Source organism: Poecilia reticulata, linkage group LG4 (genome assembly GCF_000633615.1).
Source record: "Poecilia reticulata strain Guanapo linkage group LG4, Guppy_female_1.0+MT, whole genome shotgun sequence".
Classification (NCBI taxonomy): domain Eukaryota; kingdom Metazoa; phylum Chordata; class Actinopteri; order Cyprinodontiformes; family Poeciliidae; genus Poecilia; species Poecilia reticulata.
The window spans coordinates 7,448,411-7,455,986 of record NC_024334.1 but is presented as its reverse complement, the minus strand read 5'-3'; the positions used below and the strand labels follow the sequence as shown (position 1 = coordinate 7,455,986).

Sequence of the window (7,576 nt, the reverse complement as noted above, 5' to 3'; positions counted from 1 at the left end):
AAAGGCCTGGTGGAGSAGCATCATGTGACGACGTGCTGAAGGCGGAGTGTCGGAAAGAGTAGGAGCTTCTTAAAGAGACAGCGGCCAATTTCAAGGTGTCAAATTGCAAAGTCAAATTTCTTTCAAGTTATGTTTGATACATACAGCATTTGTATAACAACTGAAGGTAACAAGATCTGGCAGTTCCCATTGTTAATTAAATAACAAATAGAAACAATCTGACTTTGTCTGATTTTCTTTTTTTTAAATGCAACACAATGTTGAAATTTCTGCAGAGTGCTTATAAAAATTAAGGAAAATCTGATCTGAGTTGAATAAGTTTTAGTTTTGACATACATTTTTATTCATATATTTTCTCAATTTAGAGAAAGAAGCCTACAAGAGGGAAACCATCCAATATGCAGTTCTATATGCCTTATCGTCGGAGGCCAGAGGAAATTGGATTCAAGATAATGAAGGTACAGCAATTTGTTTTACTAAAGTATTACTACATACCATTACTAAACACATAATATGTGAAGCCCTGAAGCTGATGGGGTGCAGCAGCAGCAGCAGCAGTAGAAGAAGAGAAAGAGTGCCACTTCTGGCAGCTAATAACATGAAACTGCTTCAGTTCACATAGGTTCACCAAAACTCRATAATAACAAATTGGAAAGATGTTTCCAATAGTTGGGGTCAGTCTTTGACATRAACAACACAAAAGCATGGTTCCATCTTGCGTTGTATCTACAGCTGTGGTGGTGTTGRAAATATTTTCTTGGAATGATTTGRGCTCCTCAGTACTAACTGAGCAGCTGTAAACACCACAGCTCAATAGTAATACTGCAGTTCACTCATATTCATCTTTTTATGAGCAGATTATGTCCACTGATGGCTGTTTCCAGCAGAATAATGRCCATGCCACACAGCTCAAATCATTTCAAACTTTATTTTCTTGAACGTGACGAAGAGTTTACTGTACTCCATACGGTCTGCGCAGTCATCAGATCTCAATTAAGTAGAGCACACTTCGAATGCAGTGGAACACCCTAGATGTGCAGCTGACAAATCTGCAGCAACTGTGTGATGCAAATATGTCAATAAGAAGCAATATATCAAAGTTTCAAACACCTTGTTGAATATTTGCCAGTMAAATTTCAAGCAGTTCTAAGAGTATAAGGGGCTTAAACCGGGTGAATCTAATAAAGCCACCAAATGAATGTTGGGGAAAACGCAAAGAATTAGTAAGAGAAGCAACAGAGGAATGTGAGCAGACAGAGAGGGACTCAGGCAGTTGTGAGCACTTAAATCAAAGGCGCCTGTAAATTTGGAAAGTGGAAATGGAGGTTGGTAGTAATTATCTAGAAATTGAAGTACATTTGTCATCAAAAATATTCAGCTTCCAAAGACATTCAAAATTATATATTTTTTTCTCTTTTGCAAAAGAAATAATGGTGTTGCTTTAAATCTTTAAATATCAATTTTTACTGGATTCTACTGATTAGCTTTCAATGCAGTTGTGCCAYACAGCATTGATACTGCAATTAGCAAAATGCAGAATATGTTCATGTGTAAGTTGAATACTGCAGCATTTTAATAGTTGGACAGAGTACAAGAGTAKTTTGTGCTGCTACTGTTTCACAAACGATAAACAAAAAAAGTCCCAWACATTTCAATAAATGATTTAACAACTCAATGAGTGACTCCATATTTAGCTAGATAGTTTTTTCCAAGTGCAGGTGCAGACACATCTGTGTGTAATCCATCCTTGTGTTTGTGTAGAATTGTTCTGCATGTATGGATTTACAGCTCGTTCCTTCACGGCAGCTGTACAGTGGCGCGGGGCAGAGAAGGGCCTGGTCAAGGCTGCTTCCTCCTCCTGCAGCCCTAAAGGATACAGCCTGCTGACAGATACCTGCTCTGAGCTGACAGAACACTTCCTCTTCCAAATTATGTACACATTTAGCTGACACACTGTATCCACAGTGACTTCACATACGCACGGACGGCGGCTGCGTTGCTCCTGTGGTGTTTCTGACGCAGAGAGGCTGCTCTACAGGTTAAGTCAGAAAGTATTACTGCACAAAGATTATCACTAGAAATTCCCTGCAAATGAAAAATATATTTCATTAGAACACAGTTACTTGCCAGCTTGCTGAGGTTAGTAGGATTTCTACACTTTCAGCTGCTGAGCTGTAGCATATCTTTGGTTTGGTTAATTCTTATRTATTTAAAGACGCACACCATTTGAAAAGTGTGTCTTTGCGCCTTACCTGAATGCCTCCTACTGCGTGCCCGTTAGTCTTATTTTATTTTAGACATATTGTAATTATTATTGTTGTTGACTATTTCTATTACACTGTTATTGCTCCTTAAAGTTATGATGTCATCAAAAGTTAGGATGTGGTTTAGTACCACAGTGAATGTTGGGACCCTTGCTAGCAGGAAGTGGTTGTTGTCTGAGAAAGTGTTGGTTGAGTTGTCCTCTGTGAGCTGCCCAACTACTGTTAGAACTTAAACCAGGTTCAGCTCAACCCCGGCTGTAAGCTTCTCGATAATAATTTGCTCCACACTGTTGTGGGCATTCCTCATGTATGGAATGCAAAAAGAACACATAGGAACAAAAAAATGTAATGCAACAAATTTATTCACGTTCATCAAAAAAATATGACTGACTGCAGCAAATCCATGAACAAGTCTACTCTGGAGCATTTTGAGTTATTTACAGTTTTTGAAATCTTTCCAAGGATGTCAAACACATGGAAATCAAAAAGACTCGTGGGATAAAAACACGATAATGCATCTATATTTAAACTAAAAACATGAAAAAATCATTTTAAAACAATGCAATATATATTATATGCTTAAATATGTAGTTTGTTGCATCTAAATAAAGAAGTACACCTGGCAGGCAATTAACTTGGAAAACAAGTTTTTCTCTTTTAAATTAATTGGTACATTTATAGYGTACTGAATCATTTATTAGGCCATTTATATATTTTTGTTTTTATTTTACTTCTGTCAGTTTCTCATTCTCAGTACTTAAGGGAACATGATAGACTTTGACATTTTAGCAGGATTCTGATATTGTGATTGATAAGGTACAGTATGGATACATAGCTTACAGTTAGTGATGCACACTAATCTCTATTGTAAAGTTTAAAACATTGTTTTGACATTCTCTTAATGTGACTTTCTCTCTACTTCTAAAATAAAAAAGTATTGACCTMTGGCAAGGAGACCTGTAATAAGCATTTGGCGTGACAATTACGGCAGTTGAAGATAAATCGGTATTAGCTACAATCATCAACAGGTCAGAGTTGAGGTTTACAAAAACTGGAGAAGAGAAATTGGCCACAAAACTCTGATAAATATGTCATTTATTAYCCACATCACAAACATGCCAACACACTTGCTTGTAATTGTCCAAAGTTTACRTCCAACCCTCTGCTRTTGGACTTGTTGGACAGCAGATTTTCAGCAAAGCGGTCTCATCACGGCACACTTCAGAGTCAGCATGCCTGAACTCTGTCCAGAGAGCTGTGGTCGTTGTCACAGGAGCTCATTGTTATTTTGGAAGCAGCATGTGTTTGTCTTACTGCGGCTCAGGTTTCCCATTCGTCCGGAGAGGCTCGGCTTGCTTTGGTCTGTGAAGGGAGTCATGACGGATGGCGTTCCCCTGCAGTCCCTCGCTGGCCCCACCTCTCTTTCAATTTTTCTGAGGGCCAAAATAGAGAAGACAGCGCTGCAGCTGCAGTGAAGTGATCAAAGCAGGTGTTCGTTTTAAACCTTTAAGTGAGTGTGTATAAATATGACCTCTTTTTGGATTTGTTTTATAAAGGCATGGGTTTCCTTGGTTAACTTTAAGCAGTATTTAAAAAAAATACACTTAGGTATTTGTACAAATGTAATACAGTTTGGAGGCGTTTCCAGTGTGTCTTGGCCTCTGGGAAAGAAACTGTGTGTGATCCATAAAGCTGGTATCATGGCTCTGCATGTGAACATGAACCTACCCTCTTACACTTCATTTGTTAATTGATAGAGAAGGTTAATTACCTTGATCAAAGGTCAGGAGATTTAGTATTCTGAGGCTGGGCTGTAAGATTTGAATTGGACACGTCAAATGTTTGTAAAATGAAAACCCGATGCAGTCATGGGACTTTAGCCAATTAAGAACATTAGGAAAGTTTTATTCTAATCGACGGTGATATCAGTTGCAGACGTCCATATTAAGCTTGATGAATATTCATGAAAACTCATCTCAGAGCCTATCGAGCGCATATTAATATCAGAAACGTGTGTCTGGAGTCCAGAGACGTGATCACATTTCCCTCTAGCATCAATCCTAATATGCAGATGAATGCTCTTTTAAACCTAACACTGGCCTCTGAGGTACATTTGATATTTCATTCATGTGAACAACTACAGAAAAAAGGAAATGGCTAAAACAAACAAAAATACCCAGAATGCCCAAGTGTTAAATCTCTTGAGGTTGTGCGTAATTACCCTAAAGAGCACCGTACCTGAACACCTCCTGCTTCCTGTCAGCAGTGCACACACGCAAACACACACACACACAGGACAAGAGACATATACCGGCTTTACTTTTCTCACACACGGCGTCACAAAAAAACAAACCAAAAAAAAAAAAAAACATCTCTTTTCTTACTCTCTCTAAAACACACTTAGACATTAACACAAATATAAACGCACACACACACACACACGCACACACACACACACACACACACCCACGCACACACACACACACACAATACTTAGGCCAATGCATCAGCAAAGAGCTCTGCGGCTCTGTGGCCAACCGCACCGTTCACAAGGGAGAAATCTTCAGCTCATTTCTGACCCAGGCTGCCGAGGTGTTAATTGCCCTCCTGAGTTGGCAGAATTTTCAGGGTAAAAGGTGCTATCCTTGATGGATCAGCACTGTTGCCACCAGTGACTGATTCTTTCAACTTGGATGTGTAACATGCATATCCTATATCTCATTAAAACAGCCTGTAGGAAAGAGAGATCAGGCACATTTGAGTAGATCCATGAATGTTTATTAAGATGAGTGGATGAGATGAACTTATATTCAAATGGCAAAAAAAACCAAAACAGGTTTTGTTTTTAAACGAGATAAATTTAAGATGAATGTAACTGAGTTCAGTGGCGGCTAAAGAGGTTAGAAAGAACACAGGAAACTGATGAGTCTGCAACTTTTACAATTTCTGAGTTAATTTTCTCAGTCAACAATCACAATAGGTTTTTGCTTTTTGCTTGTGCACTTATCTATGTTTTAATTACAGTACATAAAGCAATACATAACACACAATCCTATCCCACACACCATGGGACTCTTTCCGGTGTGCTGCAGTTTGTTTTCATGTTGCTGAAAGACTTAGCTAAGATCTGATTATGTCTTAGTGACTATTTACAAAGTTCAAATAAATAAGCTTAAGGTTTTAAAGACAAGAGAAAACYTGCATACATAATAGGATATTTCATTTTTAATTTCAACATATTTTGACATCATGATATATTTGTATTAWTTTTTTACTTTAATATTCATCAGAAGGATGCGAAAACTGAAGATTTGATTGTAAAAATTTGAATTTCTTTATTTTAATGTAAGAGTTTCCAGTACAGAAACACATGTTGGATTAAGCAACTCTTCAGCGGATCACACAGGAAGCTACTTTAAATTATGTTAATTTAATAACAAAAAAAAGTGTGTGTGTGTCTGGAAAGTCTTTATATAAAAACACTCACGCATCCAAATTTGAATATTTAACATGACAGACACAGTTAAATTTATTGCWTGATCATGTTTTAAATGGTAATCTGATCTGGCATATGGTGGGATAATCTCTGTAAAAAAATTACTYCTACTTCTTCAATGTTTATTGTTTTTCAAGCTGCTTCACGTTCGCATCTTAACATTTTACTCATAATGTCCTCGCTGTTGGTAACATTATATGTTTTGTGGAGAAAGTTTAAACGGTTCAAAAATGAAAGCTCCATTTCTAAGCTATTTTACAACAAACTCTAAATTCACAAGCATGTGCATGTTGCAAGTACCCACAGCACTAGCTCCACACAAGCTGAGATTTAGTGGCAAAACATGTTTAAAGAGGGAATCCATAAGCACACAAATACAGTGAAAGCAGATCCATGTGCATTTGGCATTCACACGTGGAGAAAAACTGACATTACCAATTTKGTAACGTTTCTCTCAAAATCTCTCATGACCTTACATTTTTTTGCTTCACAYGTTTAAATCTTGGCAAAACTTCCTATTTCTTATGAAATTAGTATGATCTTCTCTCCAAATGCCCTGAATATTTGACTGCATACTTTCACAGGACTCCTGTCAACTATTAGCCRTCATCAGAAACCTAAAACACTGCACAGTATCCTCACCATGAGCACTTCATTTGTGTCACAGAAACAGCTGAACCGAACTTAAAAAAAACACTAAGCTGTTCATAATAGAGTTAAAATGATTAAAACAGTGGCATAAAAATATATATTATTTGATGCACTACAGCTATAAGAATAATCTGCATGCATTCAATCCGACAACTGAATTGTCACTTGATGAAACTCACCATTATTGTTGATGCTGCCTGCTTCTGCACATTCTAAGACACAGAATGACGGCAGGTCCTCTGAATGTTGATGCTCAGTCATGTAAGATTCATTCTGGCCTTGAGGATAATTTTTGTTTGATATGATTGATTCCAGAGAGAAACGAGTCCAACGATGCAGCTAACCTTAGCAAAGCGTGAAAAATCGACTGAGAAAGCGTGCAGCATGACGGAAAAATGAACATTTAATTACGTGTAATTGTCCATTAAGAATAACTTGATCTGCTGAGTGGAGCTCATTCAGTTAACAAGTGGCTTGTTAGAGCCATCAGCTATTTGCTTCCTGTACTTGTTGCTTAATTTATTATTTGTTTTTAGAAGCGGTTTCACATGCTTTTTCCTAAGGCTTCTAAGTCAACAAATGGTGAATAGAAAAYGAATACTASAAGACGTAATTTAATAAAAAAAWWAAAAATRGAAWAACAGTTAAATGTCTAAACATCATATGCGGTATGCTTGGGAGACAGAGACAGGCACAGACAACATGAATGCAGGTATATAGCTCATTCAAGCRCTAAAAAAACCCACACAGCAGGGGATCCTGTGTGAAACCCAAGATATATGACTCCAGGCCCACTCCCTGATTTTCCAGTCCATGGGGACATTATGAACCGGTTCCAGGCCCTGTGTCACCCCTGTCATCGGTAAGGAGTCCACTAAAACACCTGTTCCACACATCTGGGAACTGGCAGCACAACTCGGCTACTACATTCAAGATTTATCTGGGAATCTGAGCGTGTTTGCTCGCTCCTGTAAATACGTGCATAACTATGAGCAAATAGTTCAACGTTGCACTAATCACAGTTTTRGAGTTTTTAAGCTTCAGTGTTAAATAAAGGATGCAGAATTTTTTTTCAATCTGACTCATTTATGATGAATAATATGCACCCTAATTTTATTTAGGGTGAACATGTATTACAACTGAGATGTTAAAAGGAATATTTTTT

General features: G+C 37.6%; 1 long non-coding RNA gene across 1 annotated transcript in view; it reads left to right on the top strand.

Moving 5' to 3' along the window:
• The first annotated feature begins 384 nt into the window (after positions 1 to 384).
• Positions 385 to 7,576, top strand: part of LOC103463451 (uncharacterized) — a 93,117-nt gene continuing 85,925 nt past the window's right edge. The window contains exon 1 of the long non-coding RNA XR_001776570.1: positions 385 to 458. This is a non-coding gene — a long non-coding RNA (uncharacterized LOC103463451). The remainder of the gene's footprint in view (positions 459 to 7,576) is intronic.